At 33.3% G+C, this 23,432-nt stretch overlaps 1 long non-coding RNA gene across 1 annotated transcript in view; it reads left to right on the top strand.

Annotated features, from left to right (window-relative positions):
* LOC145243654 (uncharacterized) overlaps positions 1 to 15,019 on the top strand; it is a 455,606-nt gene extending 440,587 nt beyond the window's left edge. Inside the window, exon 2 of the long non-coding RNA XR_013862923.1 lies at positions 11,492 to 15,019. This is a non-coding gene — a long non-coding RNA (uncharacterized LOC145243654). The remainder of the gene's footprint in view (positions 1 to 11,491) is intronic.
* Positions 15,020 to 23,432: the final 8,413 nt, after the last annotated feature.

Here is a 23,432-nt window from a genome sequence, read left to right as displayed (position 1 = left end):
GATGGCATGATGTGGCCCTCACTTGGAACTACACTAAAGACCATAACCGTGGCCGAAAACTTTGACCCTAGGTACGTCTTTGTCATTCATGGCAATGGTTCTGTTGTCATAAGTTGGATCGGTAGAGAGCATGAATTTTACAGCAGCGCATCTCCAATCTAACTTGTTGAACATTGTGTCACTTTCAGACGTGATAGAAAGCTCCTATCGCTCTTGGGATTTGTACACAACTGGCCTACTAGTAGATGGTCTGCAACAACAACAAAAAAGGGAAACTGATTTTCATCAAACGGAAATGGTATCATGTCGTCTTTTCTAGATCGACAATTTATCGTACATTCAATTCTAAAAAAAAAATACATAATTGTTTTAAAACTATTGTAATGCAAACGATTAGATAGAGCTAAAAACGCTCTTGAAAGTTATATATAAACTAAAGGTATTGTAACGAAAACTTATTTGAAAATACATCATTTGATATCCAAATTAAAAATTCTGCAAGAACTTTGTCAGCCTAATAGAACAGGCAATCAATCGATTTGATTAAATATAAGCGATTTCGTCGATCTCGATGACAATAACAGTATGGGAGAGTAGAACATTTGTTGACGCTTATTCAATCAACGTTTGGTCTCCCTGCTAGAATATATATATATCCCCTCTGATCTCTCTATATATATCCTCTTTTCTTTCTCTCTCTCTCTCTCTCTCTCCATCTCTCTCTATTTCTTCCTATCTTTCTATCTCCTCTCTCTCTCTCTCTGTAATACTATTTCTATTTTTCTCTGTCTCTCTCTCTCTCTATATATATATATATATATATCTTCTCTCTCTCTCTCTCTCTCTATATATATATATATATATATATATATATATATATATATATATATCCCCTCCTCTTTCTCTATCTATATGTATTCTCTCCTTTCTGTCTTTTTCTTTCCTACACTCTTTTCCGCGCGCTTTTCCTTTATTTTCTCTATAAATGGAATAAAACAAACTTAAGAAATAGATCATCCAAATTCTTCATATATGAATACCTCCTTACAAAGAAAAAAAAAAAACAAACAAAAAAAAGCCGAATAATTTATTAAATGGTTTTCAAGAAACCACTTTAAAACAAAAAAGAATTGTTTCCACATTAAATTTGAAATCTTACCTCTTTTTTTTTTTTTTTTTTTTGCTTTTGTTTTTATCATTTTCGGATCTAATTCCACCGTTTTTTTTGTTTTTTTGTTGTTGTTGTTGTTGTTTTTGATGAACAAATTGTCCCATGAATCCATAAAAATTTTTAAATATCAAAACTACCATCAGCCATCGGTTTTGGATATTAAACTACAATTATTTTATGATTAATGCACCCAGAATTTTGTCTAATCCACTGGCTCATTTTAATGTTTCTCGTCATGTGGTTTTATTAAATCCTATCTTTATATTGTTAATTAGCACAAGAATAACATCGTCTTATTCCTTTCCCCTTTGAGGATACCCAGTTAATAGTTACCTCCCCTGATCTTTGTGGATACTTGAAATTTCAACAAAAACAAAAATATACGTAATAAAAAAACAGATCCAAGTTGTGAAAATAATTTCCCCGTGAAATGATAAGATAATCAGCAAAAAACTATTCCACATAATTATCGATATTAGATTTTCACTGTGTGCATATCGGTTACTCATAGTCTTATTTGTAAACGTAGAAAAAAAAGGGGAAGTTGGTGGAGAAAAGTTTGTTGAAGATCGCCATTTTGTTGGATTCCATTTTTACTGATTTTGTTTGAAATGGACAAAAAAGACCAAGTTTTCCTGTTAAAAAGAAAAAACAACTTATTCTCTACAATTTAAATCCATTTTATTCAACAGAGTCAATGAGATAATCAATGTATTTAAAACTCTCATTACACATCCAGCATACCCTTCTCATCCATGCAACGCATGTCCTCAACTTTCATTGGCCATGTTTCATTTCCATTCATCATCACACTGCATACACATTTCTGATAAACTTTTCTGTTAGTCATTCTAAATCATCTCATAATATTCTTTCTCTTTCAGTTGACAATTATTTCATTTCATTAATCTTTATCCTTAAGTGGCTTTTAGCTTTAATAAGTGGTAACATATTACTAAAAAAAAAAATGGAAGTTGAGATAGTTTCAACAAAACCAAATTTAAAAAAGGGAGGGAGCGATTGGGTTAATATGAACATTCTGTCCTGAACTATCTTATAGCAACCGAGTGGCCAACTACGAACTCCCATTTAGAACCTGACCCTATTTCATACCTCCCTGACTGAGGTCACCTGTCCATTTATTGTTTCTCCTCCCTAACTGATGTATGTTTGTTCATATTTGTTTTATTTTATTTATCAATTGATAATTAAAAATTATAGAAATTAAAAAAAAAAAAAAAAGTAAAAAATATTTGATTTAGAGCTAGGGATGTGCAGTACTATTTATTGATTTTTTAGCTCAAGTGCGTTTACCAGTCTTTCATATAAATGGTAGTTGTTGTGAGTTTGTGTGTTCATCTATAAGCAAAATACTACATAAGACACACCCGCAAAACTGAAATATTGCTTTCCAGCATTACCTTAAATAGAATATAAACACCTTTTAGCACGATTCATTCTTTTCAGTGTGTATTTATGTACGATACATACTCTTGGGGTGTATTTATGTAAGCGTCATTACTTTGGGGGTGTATCTATGCATGCATCATTTTTTAGGGTGTATTTATGTACATATCATTTTGGGGGGGGTATTTATGTACGATACGTTCTTTGGGGGTGTATTTATGTACGATACATTCTTTGGGGGGCATATTCATGTGCGATACATTCTTTGGGGGGTGTATTTATGTAAGCATCATTCTTTTGGGGTGTATTTATGTACGATACATTCTTTGGGGGTGTATTTATGTACGATACATTCTTTGGGGGTGTATTTATGTACGATACATTCTTTGGGGGTGTATTTATGTACGATACATTCTTTGGGGGTGTATTTATGTACGATACATTCTTTGGGGTGTATTTATGTACGATACATTCTTTGGGGGGGCATATTCATGTGCGATACATTCTTTGGGGGTGTATTTATGTAAGCATCATTCTTTTGGGGTGAATTTATGTAAGCATCATTTTTTGGGGGTGTATTTATGAACGATACGTTCTTTGGGGGTGTATTTATGTACGATACGTTCTTTGGGGGTGTATTTATGTACGATACGTTCTTTGGGGGTGTATTTATGTACGATACGTTCTTTGGGGGTGTATTTATGTACGATACGTTCTTTGGGGGTGTATTTATGTACGATACGTTCTTTGGGGGTGTATTTATGTACGATACGTTCTTTGGGGGTGTATTTATGTACGATACGTTCTTTGGGGGGTTTATTCATGTACGATTCATTCTTTTGGGTGTGTATTCATGTACGATTCATTCTTTTGGGTGTGTATTTATGTACGATTCATTCTTTTGGGTGTGTATTTGTGTACGATTCGTTCTTTTGGGTGTGTATTTGTGTACGATTCGTTCTTTTGGGTGTATATTTGTGTACGATTCGTTCTTTTGGGGTTGTATTTGTGTACGATTCGTTCTTTTGGGGTTGTGTTTGTGTACGATTCGTTCTTTTGAGGTTGTGTTTGTGTACGATTCGTTCTTTTGGGGTTGTGTTTGTGTACGATTCGTTCTTTTGGGGTTGTGTTTGTGTACGATTCGTTCTTTTGGGGTTGTGTTTGTGTACGATTCGTTCTTTTGGGGTTGTGTTTGTGTACGATTCGTTCTTTTGGGGTTGTGTTTGTGTACGATTCGTTCTTTTGGGGTTGTGTTTGTGTACGATTCGTTCTTTTGGGGTTGTGTTTGTGTACGATTCATTTTTTGGGGGGTGGTTGTGTACGTTTCATTCTTTTGGGGGGGGGGTACGATTCATTTTTTGGGGGTATTTATGTACGATTCATTTTTTGGAGGTGTATTTGTGTACGTTTCATTCTTTTGGGGGTATATTTATGTAAGCGCCATTCTTTTTTAGGAGTGTATTTATGTACGTTTCATTTGAGGGGAGTGTATTCATGTACAATTAATTTTTTACACATTTTTATGATTCATTCTTTTAGGGCATATTTTTGTTTTATTCATACTTTCCATTTGGCATGTATTTTTGTGTGATTTGTTCATTTGGAGTGCATTTTTATGCTATTCATTCTTTTGGGGTGTATTTTTAATGGTATAGTTTTGCAACATTCATTCTTTTGGGGGGTATAGTTTTGCAACACCCATTTTCTTTTGGCGGTATAGTTTTGCAAGACCCATTTTTTTTTTTTTTTTTTTTTTTTTTTTTTTTGAGGTATAGTTTTGCAACATCTATTTTTTGGGAGGTATCGTTTTACAACAGCTATTTTTTGGGATGTATATTTTTGTGTGTTGGTCAACATTTAGAGCAATATTTTTTCCATCAAACTTTGGTGTGAAATGATACTATGTGTCCTGAAATAGGAAAATATAATTTTTCATGTATATAGATGTGAAGGGGGGAAGAGAAAGAGGTATATAAAGAGAAGTTTTATAAGACAGATTTTTCATAAACTTTTAACTCTTCTGTTTTGTTATCACTGAAAATGGCCAACACCGAGCGACCCTACTATTATTGCATGAAATTTTAAAGGGACATCTGCTTTAATCTCACCAAGATTGAAGATTCCTAGCTAAATGGAGCTGGCAACAGCATTCATTAATTCGTACCCTAAACACACTCATTTTGTGTATTCATTTTTTTTTACAGACTGTTATCCTCACGTTCTGGCCAACTCATCCGCAGGCCTTCTTCAGGTGATTAACCATGATAGAGTAGGAATGCTGGGTTTTGTAACTGTATCCCCAGTAATTACTGCCTTTCATAGTTGTCGTCCCACCACGTTTTAGCCAACTGATCCTCTGGTCTAATTTGGATAGGATTGAAACCGCTATCTTCAAACAATGCACATCTGGAACCGTAGAGACTCGATGTTTCTATCCACTGTACCATGGGCCCTGAAGATGAAACAACAACATCTATGAAGATGAGGGTAACAGTTCACAAAAAAATTAATACACAAATTATAATGCTTCATCTGAAAGGATTAAAAAAAATAAAGTAATAAATAATCACACCCACTTTTTTTTTTTTTTTTATTGCAATGACAGAATAATATGATAGATTGTCTCGATTTGATAATTTTTTGTTCTCTTCCTTCGGATTTTTTCTCACCCTACTTTTGACCGAGTAATTTGCATAATTGCTTCTGCGTTCTTATGCTGCTCGAAAAAACGGTGTCAAAATGTTTGATAATTAGTTAAAGCACATTCCGTAACGTGACCAGTACCGATCCTCATACTAAATTGTATGTTTTATATCTTTAACTTTTAATTTTAGTCCAATTTTACAAAGGGGAAACGGGCCAGCTCAAAAAGATGCATAGAAATTTAGATGGAGCATCTGGTGTGATAAGCATTCTCAAAAATGCAACAATATCACACAATTAGTCCAATTCTCAATAAGAGTTATGTCCTCTTGATTAATTGGGTTCTGAAGTTTCTTTATGTCCTCCTCACGACAGGGAGCTGTGACACAAGTGTCAGAAAGTAGGCCTGAAGAGCCAGTGCCATAGATGAAGAATATTCTGGTTTACAAAAAATGCCTGGGCAGCCATGTCGGCATTCCATGATGTGGGTGCTTCAGACAATTAGGAATTTACTAAACACTTCTCAAAAAGAGAAGGAAAAGCCTGGGAGGATGGACCCCCCCCCCGTCATAGAACTTTATAAGACTAGTAACATATCACAATCAACAGAGAACAAGCCATTTAAAAAATAGTTTAAACTCTGTTGATTTTGTTGTCAGCGAATGAATATTTTATGTCTTATCTTCTCTATATAAATAAAATGAACTCATTTTTTCCCGTGGGATTTTGACCTTAATAGGATTAAAAATCAAGATATTTCATGCAAATACATTATGCACAAACGGCAGAACAATATCTGAGGTTTGTTATAGGCTTATTAGTTCTCAAATTCCTCGATAATCTTAGATTTCTATACTTTTTCTGCTGAGAAGTCACGGCCAAAATCGGTTAAGATCAATGGAAGTGGTAAAATATTTTCTCTCTTAAAAATTCCTCCTCCCCCTGCCACCACTTAACACCGTTTGGAGATCGTTCACAAGGAACAGTTGAGAAGAGAACACCGGTTTGGCTTCGTAGTTCTTCCATGTGAAGTTATTTAAAATCACTAAACTAAGCTGCAGTGCTCTGTGGCGTAGTGGTTAGGGTGCTGGACAATTCAAATTATATTTCCACGTTCGCGCCGACCTACCATAGTGGGTTTTTTTTTTTTTTTTCCTAAACAACTGGAATGGACTTTTCTTGGTGGCCGAACTGTTAACGGTGCAGATGTTTTTTTTTTTTTTTTTCACACTTTATTTTCCTACTTTTACTCATGACTCCGGGTTTGATCCTTTCTACTTACCTACCATAACATTTTTTAAAACTCTCCCCCCCCCCGGGCAACGCCGGGTACCCCGCTAGTTTTTTATAAAATAATCAAACAGTCTCTTATAGAAATGTTTGGCATCATCTAAAAACAGATACCAATGAAAGTATCATTTTTAAAACTGAAAATTATAATGCAAACTAGTTCAACAGTGGCTTTTTTTTAATTATGTTTCTCTGCAAGTAACTGTGACATAGTGAATAAAGTACATGGTATTATAATGCAGTTGCAAGTTACTCTTCTCAAGATTAAAGGTTCAATCCTCAGTGCAGGCGACACAACATACAATTGCAAATTACTTAGGACTTCTATCCAGTTATACCTAACAGAGCGAGAACATACTACCCTTGTGGATTAAATAAAGGGTTCTGTTTGGAATTCTGTGCAGATTTTTGAGTTTGATGGAAAGAGTCCAGAGTTTAACAAGATACACCTGAAGTCATAGGTTACATGAAGCGAAATGTAAAAATAACACTCAAGATGAGAACAGTAGTCTGAATAATCCAAATAATACGAATGGCTTTGTCGGGATCAGGCTGAAGTATGGTTCTTTTCATTCCGATGATCTCCATCCTCCCAAGTTTTCCTTCTTGATGAAGTTCTGGCAATGATCTAAAGACATCCAGTAATAAGGCCCCATTTGGGGATTGTGGGGAATATGGAGTTTCCCCTTAGTTAGCATTGCTCCCAGGTCCACTTTGGCCTGGAGTGGTAATACCTGTTAGGGCATCTGGGGTTACTAGATCAGGCTGTCTGAAGATATTGGCATTCTGACAAAAAATGCACCAAGCATTGATGCTCTTGTTTTTCTTCTTTCCCTTTGCAAAACTCATTCAGGTTTTGAAAAGTCAAAAACATTTTTTTTTTCTGCAAAACAACTAAACCAAACACCATGAATAAATATTTGAAGATATAAAGAACTTGAAGCATAAAAACTTTTTTCTAAATTGTTAGATTTGGCATTATAAATAACCCAAAAATGGTTGATATGCCGTGCAAGATAACCAAACCAAATCTGATTTATTACAAATTCTGGGATGCAACCATACTGGAGAACTCTGTAGAAAGGGCTGTTCAGGCATTTTTTGTTGTCGTTTTGTAGGCTATAGTGTGCTTATCTTAGTGAATTGGCTTCTCAAAACCACACCTAACCGTGTGTCTAACCTCCCCTGGATGTACGGACAGTACCTCCAGATACATAAACACATATAAAGAATGATTCTGTGTAAATAAAGATAAAAATGGATGGCATCACTTCCTCCCCCTTCTCATGCCGTGAACCATTTTCAGAATAATTCACACATTAAAGAAATATGAGTCTCCATAATTCTAAGACAGGAAACGCTTAAAAGCGTGTTGGATTTTAATGGATCAGGGTGGTTATGTGGGTAAGGGGTAAGTAAGTAGAATTGGAATGATTCATGGATCATCGTTTTTTTTTTGGGGGGGGGGGTTCAGCCACATCGTCATATATATTTATGTACTTATGAGTTAATGCTTATGAAGGCCAAAACGTCACTCGAGGATGAGAGTTATTTAGTTTGTCAGGTGAACGACGAAACAAAACAATGAACATTGGTGATTTTTTTTTCTCGTCAAATATGTACAGACACAGCCGACTCAGTAAAATGGCTATCTTCTGTCTGAACACTCTCAACAGATTAGAACAATAGTCCAAAAAATCCAACTAATACAAAAAATAATTATCAATCTTCATCTAAAAAATAAACATACATTATACCAAAAACAAAATGGAATAGCCCTGGATTTATTAAAAAATAGAAATAGACTTGTCGATATTTACGTTTTGAATTTGTAACAACTATGTTCGTTGGAGAAGCAAAAAAAAAAACAAACAAAAAAAAAAAAACATTTTTCACGATACGCCAATAACACCCAGTGTGAATGCACCTGAAGATGATCGAAAGTTACATCGGCCGAAACGTTGTGGAAAAAGGAAAAAATAACCAAGACGAGAACAATAGTCCAAACAATCCAAATAATGCAAAAAAATAATTATCAATCCTCATCTCAAAAACATCACTCTCAATAGACACCACCATTCCTATAATCAATCGTAATAGATGATGGATCTAAGCCTGAAGTCCTTGCAAGAACTGCTCAGATAATAGCAGCACTGGCCAAACTAAAGTGCAGGAAGATGTGACACAAGGTTGGGAAAATTGGATGAGAAAGAGCACTCTAGCTTACAAAAAAATGCCTGGCAAAACCCTCGATATTCTCCATTAAGGGCATTTAAGGCGATTAGCAATAAAATAACCCCCTTCTCAAAGAGTGAAAAGGTAAAGCCTGTGAGGCGGAATTTCCTAGAATTGACCTGGATCATAGTTTAACCAAGAAAGAACAAACCACTTCTAATGGCATAGTCTGGTGATTTTGGCGCCGAAAGAAAAACCCCAAAGTGCTATTGCTCATTTGTTCGATGAGCCATCAGCAGGTTTTGTGATTTTTTTCTGTAAAATTTAGTTATTACCCAACAGGAGTTTTTGCTTTTAAAGAGTTTTGTTTTTTAAAAAGAAATGCTATTTGATAAAACTTAACCCATTAGCACTCCTCGATAATTAACCATATTTCAGAAACATCTGTATTTTTCAATTATATTTATAGTTATAAAAAAATTTATGGTAATATATATTCGTATATATTTTGATATTTTCAGTAAACTTTTAAAAATTTTAGAGCTGAAAGGTGCAATCAGTTTGATTTATTATTTAATAATTTTTTTTTCATATGTCGTTCTTACATACACGACACATAATTATGTTGACACATTGTTTCTCATTTGAATGTTAACACACCTGTTTCCATTTGAATGTTAACGCACCTGTTTCCATTTGAATGTTAACACACCTGTTTCTCATTTGAATGTTAACACACCTGTTTCTCATTTGAATGTTAACGCACCTGTTTCTCATTTGAATGTTAACGCACCTGTTTCTCATTTGAATGTTAACGCGCCTGTTTCTCATTTGAATGTTAACGCGCCTGTTTCTCATTTGAATGTTAACGCACCTGTTTCTCATTTGAATGTTAACGCACCTGTTTCTCATTTGAATGTTAACGCACCTATTTCTCATTTGAATGTTAACGCACCTGTTTCTCATTTGAATGTTAACGCACCTGTTTCTCATTTGAATGTTAACGCACCTGTTTCTCATTTGAATGTTAACGCACCTGTTTCTCATTTGAATGTTAACGCACCTGTTTCTCATTTGAATGTTAACGCACCTGTTTCTCATTTGAATGTTAACGCACCGGTTTCTCATTTGAATGTTAACGCACCGGTTTCTCATTTGAATGTTAACGCACCTGTTTCTCATTTGAATGTTAACGCACCTGTTTCTCATTTGAATGTTAACGCACCTGTTTCTCATTTGAATGTTAACGCACCTGTTTCTCATTTGAATGTTAACGCACCTGTTTCTCATTTGAATGTTAACGCACCTGTTTCTCATTTGAATGTTAACGCATCTGTTTCTCATTTGAATGTTCACGCACCTGTTTCTCATTTGAATGTTCACGCACCTGTTTCTCATTTGAATGTTCACGCACCTGTTTCTCATTTGAATGTTCACGCACCTGTTTCTCATTTGAATTTTCACGCACCTGTTTCTCATTTGAATGTTCACGCACCTGTTTCTCATTTGAATGTTAACGCACCTGTTTCTCATTTGAATGTTAACGCACCTGTTTCTCATTTGAATGTTAACGCACCTGTTTCTCATTTGAATGTTAACGCACCTGTTTCTCATTTGAATGTTAACGCACCTGTTTCTCATTTGAATGTTAACGCACCTGTTTCTCATTTGAATGTTAACGCACCTGTTTCTCATTTGAATGTTAACGCACCTGTTTCTCATTTGAATGTTAACGCACCTGTTTCTCATTTGAATGTTAACGCACCTGTTTCTCATTTGAATGTTAACGCACCTGTTTCTCATTTGAATGTTAACGCACCTGTTTCTCATTTGAATGTTAACGCACCTGTTTCTCATTTGAATGTTAACGCACCTGTTTCTCATTTGAATGTTAACGCACCTGTTTCTCATTTGAATGTTAACGCACCTGTTTCTCATTCGAATGTTAACGCACCTGTTTCTCATTCGAATGTTAACACACCTGTTCCCATTAGATCACTGACGCTAAGCAACGTTGAGTCCGGTCAGTACTAAAATGGATGACTATTTGGTAATACCAGGTGCTGCATATACTCTGAAATCTGAAGGTGGACAGGTGCTGTCAGGCCAATCTTTCCCAAGATACGCTACATAAAATAATAGTTAAGGAACTCATCCATCATCAATCCATTTTTATAACCAACCCATATTTTTATATATAGTACTAGTAGGGAGACTCGACGTTGTCCAGGACTGAATGATGATCAATGAATGTTTTACACTCCCATATTTTTTCATTGTCATCAAAATCGATAAAAGCGCCCAGTTTTCAATCTAATCGACTTGCGTGGTAAAAGAAAAAATTCTCACATGCACTTGTGATGTTAATCTGTGTAAGGCTTTAACTTTGGTCAAAATCGCCTGTTCCTTCTTTCATCGGATTATTTCGATTATTGATTATCGATACTTATGGGAGACATTCCGATACAAAACCTATCTAAGAACACTGCCAGGCACATAAAGTATTTTTGTGTGAAATTTCATAAAAATTGGTCCAGCCATTTTCGAGTCCATAGGGAACGAACAAACACACACACACACACACACACACACACACACACACACACTGTTTCTCTTATATAATTATAGTTAAATGAATGCTTTAAGTATCCTAGAAAGTCAAATGTATCTTTGAAAGTAATTTTAGTATCAAATATTGAATTTTCAAAAAATTTTTGGTAATAAATTATAAAAAAAAAAAATGTGAATTTAATAGGTAATTGTAAATTTTGGTATTTAAAAAAAAACTTTTATTTTTATTTTCAGGTGAGTTTCTTCTTGCTTTATTTTGGGGAAATTTATTCCATTTCATAAAAAATGCTGGTTTTAAGGTAAGTTTTCTGTTCTTGGCTTATAATCAATCAAAGTGGATCAATATAATTCAAATACCATACTAATTGCGTCATCTTTTTACAATTGTTATTGATTGTAATGTAGTCCTGGCTCCATTATCTAAATAACTAAACCAGGATGTTATGTGTGTATACAAACAGTGTCTATTTAACAGATGTCTGTCTAACATTGTGATATATACAGTGTGTTGTCTAATGGTTAGATCGTATGCGGGTGTATATACGTGTCACAGTCATTTATATATGTATGTTCGTCTATGACCGTCTAGTGTTGTAATCGTCTATATAGAGTTTATGTGTGTACCTATTTACTATGCCTCCCCACGGGACAGAGTTAGACACCAGGGTCGTTTTTTAACGTGGAGAAAAGGTACAAAAATAAAAAAAATTGTCTAAGTCGTGAAGGACTGCTCCTCCACCGAAACAGAACAAGAAATGGAAGTGCAGCATTTGAAGAACAAGATACTACACTTTGATCTTGGCCAAAAGGCCAAGTTTGTAGTATTCGTTATGTAGTTTGTAGTAGTTCGTTATGTGTATATGTATATTTAAATACAGTTCATGATGTGAGAAGAATATATAAATACCTTTACAACACAAAGGACGAATAACATTTATTTGGGGTGTCAACATCTGGCTAACGGAGAACATATCTGGTCCACCTTTAGTCTTGTTTGAAGGAAAGCTGCAATGAAAATTCTCCCCAAGAAACGACAGAGCCTCGGGTTTTATTTGTTGGCAACTTTTCATTCCAGAGTGTTTTTTTCCACTTTTGGAAAGTTGCAACTCTTATTCTGACTATCACCATTTCTGACATTCTCTACTCGGAGTCCCTCTCTTGATTTCGAATAACTTTAATTTCCACACATCTCAAAAAGACTCTCATCTTCTTAATAACGTCATTAGTATATGTTACTAAGATAATCACCTGATGTTTTTACATGTTATTATTTCTAATTTATCAACTAAACTAGCATGGGTGCCCGGCGTTGCCCGGGTGTTTGAAGGTGTATGTTAAGCAAAAAAAAAAAAAAAACGGTCAATTTTTTAAAACTTTGATCCCTATTATGACCCCTTAACATTTATTGTTTTCGGCTCAAATCAAGGTATTAAGTTAGTTCTATGTCTAAGGAACCTATATCTAAAATTTCAAGTGTGTAGACCCAAAATTGTCGGAGGAGTTTGGTAGAGTTCTCAAAGGTCAAATCGTTGAACTTTGACCCCTTAACAGCGAAATTTCTGGCCGAAAACCGATCACATAGATTTTCCCAAATCTCAGTACCCTGTATATCAAATTTCGAGTCTGTAGACTAAAAACTGACAGTTATTGCGTAAGGAAATGTACACAGACAGACACACACACAGACAGACACACAGACACGTTCACTTTTATAGATATATAAATTGTTATGATAACATGGTTAAGTTAACATTCCTAAATTAATGTAAATAAATATTCATTCTTAATATTTTGATTATTCTAAACCACATTTTAGTTGACAAAACTTTTTGGCTTGAATAATCATAATAATCATCGACCAGCACACCTTCAGCATTGTCTGGTTAATATCTAACAATGACAAGTACGCATATTGACAACTCACGTGCCGAGTTAATGTTGCATCAGTATTATAACCGTGGCGTAAGCATAACTTCACGGAATGAAATGCATATATGTACATCAAAATCAAAAGAGGAGAAAAAAAAAAGGAAAGGATGCATGGCCGAATTTTTTTTTTTTTTTTTTGTACGCAAAACGACCAGCTGCAACAGACAAATTTTGGCTGATTACAGAGAAGAAAAAGATCCATGATGATTTAGAAGGCGTGCTTGAAAAGAGTCTCCTCCTTCTACTTCTTTGAAAGCAAGCCAGCCGACCTATGCATCCTACAGAGAATTACTGCAACACAACAGTTGACTGTAGCTAAAAGTAAAGGACTGCTATCTGACAGAAAAGAGAAAGAAAGAGAGAACATATTGTGTCGTGTTGTAAATATGTGTTGGCAACTTGCATATAAAAAACAAACAAAATAAATAACTTTTTCTAAAACGTTTGTGTCAAAGTTTTATTTTCTTTGTGAGTCTCTAGATACAACGTTTGGTCCATTATAAAAATATTGGATTCATTTCAAATTTTTTTTTTTTTTTTGTTTTTCGGTGCATATGATTTAAAGTCTGTTTTAATCTTCATGTCATTCATAATTGTATTGAACCATGTAATACTTAGTCAACCAGTATTATTTTAACAAGAGAAAGGGTTGAAACTTGATCATAGCTCTTCTTACACTTTAATTTCAATGAGGGCCTTTAAAGCTCAATTTCATTGGATTAAGATGAAATTAATAATTGATTTGCTGTCTCGGTCAAAAATAATGCATCGCACAAATCACTTCTTTCCTTTCTGTTTCTTTGACCACGGAAGCGTGGTCAGCAGATTTAAGACATTAGAATAATCAGTCAATTCTTTTTAAGCTGCTTCCTTTGTTCCAGCTCGTTTGACTTCTTGGTCTAGTGGTCTCCATCAATTTGCTGTTTTGATCCCTCATTGTAACAGAGCTTCTTATTCCAGTAGCCGACTGTTTTTCTGCTACCTATAGCCTTGATCTGTTCAAGACTAAGACCAATACGTATATCCTGTTTTTGCGATAATAATCTTTTATTCTGGTCATCTCCTAACATTAAGTGGCTTCCTAATTTGTCTGGAGCAATTTTCATAAAAAAACGAGAATGTAAATAATTCGTTCGTTCACCTTTTTCTTCAGGTAAAATAGATTATTGCTTACCTCCACTCCACTTTGCTTTTTCTACTCCCTCCCCCTCCTTCAATTTCTTTTCCTTCCCCCCCCCCCGCGTGGTTATTTTCTTCTCCATTCTTTATTTTCTTTTTGTTCTTTTCTTCTGTTTACTCTTTCTCTCTTTCCTCTCCTTCTCTATTTAATTTTTCCCTTTCTCTATCTTTTCTCTTTTCCTTCTCGCATTCTTTCTCTTCCCTTTTATTTTCTTACTCGCCATCTCCCACCTTTCCTGCCCCTCTCTCTCTCTCTCTCTCTCTCTGCACTTTAAGTTTCTACATATCTGCCTTGCTACGATGGCTGGATGTGACACCAGTTCGAATTTAATGTGGATTATGTGCATTACATGCCACTAATGACCTTGTGACATTCACTAATGGCCGCTAATAGAAGAAACCTACTTCTCCTTATTTATTTTTCTCATTTATTTTTAAATCATTTCATTTGCTAAATTTCCTCCTCACATGCTCCTTTTCTCTTCCTTACTCTCTTCTATCCTCTCTCTCTCTTCTATCCTCTCTCTCTCTCTTCTATTCTCTCTCTCTCTCTTCTATCCTCTCTCTCTCTCTCTCTCTTCTATCCTCTCTCTCTCTCTATCTCTCTTCTATCCTCTCTCTCTCTCTCTTCTATCCTCTCTCTCTCTCTCTTCTATCCTCTCTCTCTCTTCTATCCTCTCTCTCTCTCTCTTCTATCCTCTCTCTCTCTTCTATCCTCTCTCTCTCTCTTCTATCCTCTCTCTCTCTTCTATCCTCTCTCTCTCTTCTATCCTCTCTCTCTCTTCTATCCTCTCTCTCTCTTCTATCCTCTCTCTCTCTCTTCTATCCTCTCTCTCTCTCTTCTATCCTCTCTCTCTCTCTCTTCTATCCTCTCTCTCTCTCTCTTCTATCCTCTCTCTCTCTCTTCTATCCTCTCTCTCTCTCTCTCTTCTATCCTCTCTCTCTCTTCTATATTCTCTCTCTCTTCTATCTTCTCTCTCTCTCTCTCCCTCTCTCCCCCCCTCTCTCTCTCTCTCTCTCTCTCTCTCTCTCTCTCTCTCTCTCTCTCTCTCTCCTTGTTACAGCTTAAGTACATTCCTTTTCCACTCCATTCTTCTTATTGCTATTTGGTTCTACCAGATCAGGCTGTCCGAAGATACTGGCTTCCTGACCTAAAATACACCAAACAGTGATGTTATTGTTTTTTGGGATTTTTTTTTTCTTTCCTTTTGCAAAACTCGGCCATCTTCTGTAAAATCAAAAACAACAATTTGCGTCTAGAAAAAAACCAAACCAAATTTCATGAATAAATATTTGGAGAAATACAGAACTTAAAGCATAAAAACTTTTTTAAAATTACTGGATTAAATAACCTGAAAAGGGTTTATATTATGTCAAGCAAAACCACGATCATTTTTCTAATAATACAGATAATAATTGTGTGGCTGTTATTACATTAATAATATAGAATTTTCAAGGTGGAGGGGAAACCCCCCCCCCACACACACACACTTTTTTTTTTTAACCAAAGTGGGGAAAAAAGGGAGTCGTTACACATAAAATGTAACTCCTTAAGCATAAGAGATTTCAATAAAAAATATTTTTACCCATTATTCCGGAGTCTGGGATTATGCAAAATGCACTCTTTGCAAAATCAGTAATCATTTCGTAACCCAATCTCATCCCCACCCCCACCAAAAAAAGGGATAATGTGAAATTCATAACACAAAGATAATTGGAACAAAAAAAAAATGGCTGACGTAGTATCTTTATTTAACAATGGCGTCGGAATGAGTCGGAATTTTTGATACCTTTTTTTTCTGGATTCATATTTCTTTTTTCATTTTTAATAATTCTTTTTGTTTAATTCTGTTAATTTTTTAAAACATTTGTTTAGTTTAATTTTTTTTTATATTTATGAATTTATTTGTTTGTTTAAATATATTTTTTTTTTTACATTATTTAAAAGATGCTTTCTAACCAGTCTCAACCTATCCTATCAAAACTGTCTCTTCCTCTTCTTCCTGATAAAATGGCTGCCCCCTCTCCACGCCCAATTTTTATCCTCCATTAATTACAACATCAAATTTCCTCTTATCATCACGTTCCTTTATCAACTTAAAGGCGCCACATCCTGTGTATGATTTAAACAAAATTTTTAGCATTCTTTTTCCGTTTTTTTTCTTTTTTTTTTTAATCTATATATTACTAAAAGTCTGATCATCTTCCTTGCTTGTCACCGTGCACATTTTTCACCTGTATATATAAGTGTACCTATTTACAATGCCTCCCCACGGAACAGAGTTAGACACCAGGGTCGTTTTTTAACGTGGAGAAAAGGTACAAAAATAAAAATTGTCTCAGTCGTAAAGGATTTCTCCTCCACTGAAAGAGAACGAGAAGTGGAAGTGCCGCATCTGAAGAACAGATACTACACTTTGAAGTATTTATTTGCTCCCCCACTGAGCAAATTAGGCACAAGGCCGATTTTTAAAGTGAGGAGTGAAGGGGAAATGGGGACCAACTCCCCGGGGAGTAGGGGAGCTGGATAGTGACAATTGGTATGAAGGGTTGCCCCTTCATTGACCAAGGTCTTATATGTGGGGTTTCCCCCACATATGGTCTTTGCTTGCAGTATCTGCCGGAACAGATACTACACTTTGATTTTGGCCAAAAGGAGTGCTGCTCATGGCTTCGGATCGTGTATTTTTGGTGATTGGTAGCGTCATTGGCAACTACTAGAAACAGCGCTAAAAATTAATGCATATGCACTTAAATCGTCAAATGATAAAGATGGCTAAAAATGCAACTCAACAGTGGAAAACTTTTGGATGAAGTTAAAAAATCATGAACTAAGGAACTAAATATATTTATATAAATGTTGTGGTTCTGTTTAGGGGGTCACAATATTAAGGTGAAAGAGTCCTGGTATTCATTGGGGAGCGGTTAAATTACGCGTGTGCTCTCGGTATTTATTTGTTTCCCCACAAAAAACAAAATGTGACACAAGGTAGTTTTTAATATGGGAAAAACCAGCTCCTCTAAAAGGGCGCACTCTAGCAGTGTGTAGAAATAAAATTGTGTGTAAAAATAAAATTGTCTTGGTGTAGAAATAAAATTGTGTGTAAAAATAAAATTGTTTTGGTGTAGAAATAAAATTGTGTGTAAAAATAAAATTGTTTTGGTGTAGAAATAAAATTGTGTGTAAAAATAAAATTGTCTTGGTGTAGAAATAAAATTGTGTGTAAAAATAAAATTGTTTTGGTGTAGAAATAAAATTGTGTGTAAAAATAAAATTGTTTTGGTGTAGAAATAAAATTGTGTGTAAAAATAAAATTGTGTGTAGAAATAAAATTGTGTGTAAAAATAAAATTGTCTTGGTGTAGAAATAAAATTGTGTGTAAAAATAAAATTGTTTTGGTGTAGAAATAAAATTGTGTGTAAAAATAAAATTGTTTTGGTGTAGAAATAAAATTGTGTGTAAAAATAAAATTGTTTTGGTGTAGAAATAAAATTGTGTGTAAAAATAAAATTGTTTTGGTGTAGAAATAAAATTGTGTGTAAAAATAAAATTGTTTTGGTGTAGAAATAAAATTGTGCGTAAAAATAAAATTGTCTTGGTGTAGAAATAAAATTGTGTGTAGAAATAAAATTGTTTTGGTGTAGAAATAAAATTGTGTGTAGAAATAAAATTGTGTGTAAAAATAAAATTGTTTTGGTGTAGAAATAAAATTGTGTGTAGAAATAAAATTGTGTGTAAAAATAAAATTGTCTTGGTGTAGAAATAAAATTGTCTTGGTGTAGAAATAAAATTGTGTGTAAAAATAAAATTGTCTTGGTGTAGAAATAAAATTGTGTGTAAAAATAAAATTGTCTTGGTGTAGAAATAAAATTGTGTGTAAAAATAAAATTGTCTTGGTGTAGAAATAAAATTGTGTGTAAAAATAAAATTGTCTTGGTGTAGAAATAAAATTGTGTGTAAAAATAAAATTGTCTTGGTGTAGAAATAAAATTGTGTGTAAAAATAAAATTGTCTTGGTGAAGAAATAAAATTGTGTGTAAAAATAAAATTGTCTTGGTGTAGAAATAAAATTGTGTGTAAAAATAAAATTGTGTGTAGAAATAAAATTGTGTGTAAAAATAAAATTGTGTGTAGAAATAAAATTGTGTGTAAAAATAAAATTGTCTTGGTGTAGAAATAAAATTGTGTGTAAAAATAAAATTGTCTTGGTGTAGAAATAAAATTGTGTGTAAAAATAAAATTGTTTTGGTGTAGAAATAAAATTGTGTGTAAAAATAAAATTGTTTTGGTGTAGAAATAAAATTGTGTGTAAAAATAAAATTGTCTTGGTGTAGAAATAAAATTGTGTGTAAAAATAAAATTGTCTTGGTGTAGAAATAAAATTGTGTGTAAAAATAAAATTGTCTTGGTGTAGAAATAAAATTGTGTGTAAAAATAAAATTGTCTTGGTGTAGAAATAAAATTGTGTGTAAAAATAAAATTGTCTTGGTGTAGAAATAAAATTGTGTGTAAAAATAAAATTGTCTTGGTGTAGAAATAAAATTGTGTGTAAAAATAAAATTGTTTTGGTGTAGAAATAAAATTGTGTGTAAAAATAAAATTGTCTTGGTGTAGAAATAAAATTGTGTGTAAAAATAAAATTGTCTTGGTGTAGAAATAAAATTGTGTGTAAAAATAAAATTGTTTTGGTGTAGAAATAAAATTGTGTGTAAAAATAAAATTGTTTTGGTGTAGAAATAAAATTGTGTGTAAAAATAAAATTGTCTTGGTGTAGAAATAAAATTGTGTGTAAAAATAAAATTGTCTTGGTGTAGGAATAAAATTGTGTGTAAAAATAAAATTGTTTTGGTGTAGAAATAAAATTGTGTGTAAAAATAAAATTGTTTTGGTGTAGAAATAAAATTGTGTGTAAAAATAAAATTGTCTTGGTGTAGAAATAAAATTGTGTGTAAAAATAAAATTGTTTTGGTGTAGAAATAAAATTGTGTGTAAAAATAAAATTGTTTTGGTGTAGAAATAAAATTGTGTGTAAAAATAAAATTGTCTTGGTGTAGAAATAAAATTGTGTGTAAAAATAAAATTGTTTTGGTGTAGAAATAAAATTGTGTGTAAAAATAAAATTGTTTTGGTGTAGAAATAAAATTGTGTGTAAAAATAAAATTGTGTGTAGAAATAAAATTGTGTGTAAAAATAAAATTGTCTTGGTGTAGAAATAAAATTGTGTGTAAAAATAAAATTGTTTTGGTGTAGAAATAAAATTGTGTGTAAAAATAAAATTGTTTTGGTGTAGAAATAAAATTGTGTGTAAAAATAAAATTGTCTTGGTGTAGAAATAAAATTGTGTGTAAAAATAAAATTGTCTTGGTGTAGAAATAAAATTGTGTGTAAAAATAAAATTGTCTTGGTGTAGAAATAAAATTGTGTGTAAAAATAAAATTGTCTTGGTGTAGAAATAAAATTGTGTGTAAAAATAAAATTGTCTTGGTGTAGAAATAAAATTGTGTGTAAAAATAAAATTGTCTTGGTGTAGAAATAAAATTGTGTGTAAAAATAAAATTGTCTTGGTGTAGAAATAAAATTGTGTGTAAAAATAAAATTGTCTTGGTGTAGAAATAAAATTGTGTGTAAAAATAAAATTGTCTTGGTGTAGAAATAAAATTGTGTGTAAAAATAAAATTGTCTTGGTGTAGAAATAAAATTGTCTTGGTGTAGAAATAAAATTGTGTGTAAAAATAAAATTGTTTTGGTGTAGAAATAAAATTGTGTGTAAAAATAAAATTGTCTTGGTGTAGAAATAAAATTGTGTGTAAAAATAAAATTGTCTTGGTGTAGGAATAAAATTGTGTGTAAAAATAAAATTGTCTTTGTGTAGAAATAAAATTGTGTGTAAAAATAAAATTGTCTTGGTGTATAAATAAAATTGTGTGTAAAAATAAAATTGTCTTGGTGTAAAAATAAAATTGTCTTGGTGTAGAAATAAAATTGTGTGTAAAAATAAAATTGTGTGTAGAAATAAAATTGTGTGTAAAAATAAAATTGTCTTGGTGTAGAAATAAAATTGTGTGTAAAAATAAAATTGTCTTGGTGGAGAAATAAAATTGTGTGTAAAAATAAAATTGTGTGTAGAAATAAAATTGTGTGTAAAAATAAAATTGTGTGTAGAAATAAAATTGTGTGTAAAAATAAAATTGTCTTGGTGTAGAAATAAAATTGTGTGTAAAAATAAAATTGTCTTGGTGTAGAAATAAAATTGTGTGTAAAAATAAAATTGTTTTGGTGTAGAAATAAAATTGTGTGTAAAAATAAAATTGTTTTGGTGTAGAAATAAAATTGTGTGTAAAAATAAAATTGTCTTGGTGTAGAAATAAAATTGTGTGTAAAAATAAAATTGTCTTGGTGTAGAAATAAAATTGTGTGTAAAAATAAAATTGTCTTGGTGTAGAAATAAAATTGTGTGTAAAAATAAAATTGTCTTGGTGTAGAAATAAAATTGTGTGTAAAAATAAAATTGTCTTGGTGTAGAAATAAAATTGTGTGTAAAAATAAAATTGTCTTGGTGTAGAAATAAAATTGTGTGTAAAAATAAAATTGTCTTGGTGTAGAAATAAAATTGTGTGTAAAAATAAAATTGTCTTGGTGTAGAAATAAAATTGTGTGTAAAAATAAAATTGTCTTGGTGTAGAAAGGTTCCCCGTCCATTGACTCATAACAATTTAAGTTGGATGCAGCGTCAGAGCAGACACCACGCCCCCCCCCCGCCACCAGGCCGAACGAACGGAGAGTTACGCTTGTGCTTTCGATATTTATTCGTTTCACCACAAAATCAAAATGTGACACAACTGAATCTCTTTTATGTGTTAATGGATCACCACTTATCAAGGCTTAGAGGCCATTTGAGGATAAAGATTGAAGAGTTTTCCGGAGGATTTGTAACGGTGGTTCAGACTGGGCAGTTTGATTATTTAGGAGGACAGTTCAACAAGAATTTGTCAACATTAAACTTGAAAACTACCATATTGTTGTAAACTGGGACGCAGCTTAATGGAATTGTTCTACAAACGGCCAGTTCTTGGAAAGAAACTTTTCTCATGGAAGTTCTGTTTAGCTTTGAGTACACAAAAAAGAGAAAATTATTTGGGAGAGGGGTTATGGATTTGAGTTAAGCACTTGCTATGAAAATAACGATAGAGTAGAAAAGGCTAGCGAAGTCTCTTTTGTGAGAAAGAGGGTGTAAGGAAGAGAAGCGAACATCTACTAGATTTCGAAATCGATTTTGTACTTTGCCAAGACAAGAAAAAGTGCACTGAGCAGAACCTCCTTTGATGTAGTTGACTCTTACACAGCTAGACGATTGCATGATAAGCGACTTACTAATCATACGCATTTAGCAAAATGACTATCCTACTTAAAACCTATAATTATATCAAACTAGCAAGGAGAGCCAACGTTGCTCGGGATTAAATGATCAATGAATGTTTCACACACCCATATTTTTATTGTCATCCAAATCAATGAAATTTTCTATTTTCCAATCAAATCGATTGATTGACTCCTTTAGTTGGGGATCTATCATGGTGCATCTGGAGGAAGCTTCACATGCCTCCCCATAGTGACTTAGTCCACAATACGTTGCAGTCTACATTGCATTGTTGAGTTTATAAAATATTTTTTTGTATCTAATGGCTTAAAGTTTCAAATGCAAAAAGTCAAGAATCATGCTTCTATTGTGCTCTAAACAGAAATATTCGTTTCGAACGTGCCCCTGTCATATCAAAGAACCTACTGCTGTTTTTATATGTCGAGCCTTTCTGCTTGTGTGGTAATAAAACTTCTCAAATGCACTTCTGATTTTAGGATATATAAGATGTTGACTTTAGTCAAAATCGCCTGTTTCTTCTTTCATCGGATTATTTTGATTATCGATATTTATCAAAGACATCCCAATAGAAAACCTATCTAAGAACACTGGCAGGCACATAAAGTACCTCTGTGTGAAATTTCAGCCATTTTAGAGTCCGTAGGGGATGAACGAGCAAACACACACAAAATTCCTTTTATATAATAGTAGATAGAGATATACAATAGAGTGTGTTTTTTTTGCTTTTTTTTTTTACACAGGAATCACCACTTATCAAGGCCCGGGGGCCACTCGAGGATAAGTATTAATGGGTATATATTAGTCAATGTGATTATAGCGTAGTAAACATAAGTAGTGGACATTTTTTAAATTGGATTACTTAGAGGGACGGTTCATCAAGAACTTGTTTATATTGGACTTGAAGATAATCAGATTGTAGTCAACTGGAAAGCAGGCAAACGTAAGAGAGTTCCACAGGTGTGCAGTTAGAAGCAATAAAAATTTATATACAGTGCTAAGAAAATATTGTGTTAACATAAATCATTTCTAGAAATGCATCAGATATGCAGATTTACCAGTCAAAAACGATAATGCAGTCACCAAAGCTTTATTAAATTTAACGCTTTCTTCAAAAATTTCGAAGAGTGACCTACATCTTTGCAATCTGTCGCCTACTTGGTGACGTGATTGAGAAACTATCAAAACTAAAATGGAGAAAGAGAAAAAACTGAAGATAGTCTTGTGATGAATGGAGATTCAAATACCAAAAAGCGATTGTCTTGAATAGCCACCCTCTTTCTTTCTCTGTCACTAGGATACACTCTTCTCACTTTAAAAGGCAAGTTTGAGTTTTCACAAGAACGAGTTAACTCGATATTTTTCAACCAATGAACATCGTTTTAAAACCAAAATCTAACCAGCCAATGTTAACTTAGAAACACCTATAAAATGGAGGAAATAATCAGGCAAAAGAGATCAAATCCGGTGCATTTCGAAGGACCCAAGAACATATGCTCATAACCCACTCACACACTGGGGGTGGTGATAGAAAAAAAAAATACTAAAATCTCGTTGCTACCTACATATGCATCAACCAGAACAAAGTAGATGACTGCATACTTGCGCAGTGCCACATTCTTTATTACTCCCACACGCATATTCACGCTAACAAATAGACATACGCATCCGTAGCCCTTATGTCCTATATT

The sequence above is a fragment of the Euprymna scolopes genome, chromosome 22 (genome assembly GCF_053919585.1).
Source record: "Euprymna scolopes isolate OS-2025 chromosome 22, ASM5391958v1, whole genome shotgun sequence".
Lineage (NCBI taxonomy): Eukaryota > Metazoa > Mollusca > Cephalopoda > Sepiida > Sepiolidae > Euprymna > Euprymna scolopes.
This window is presented reverse-complemented; position numbering and strand designations above follow the sequence as displayed.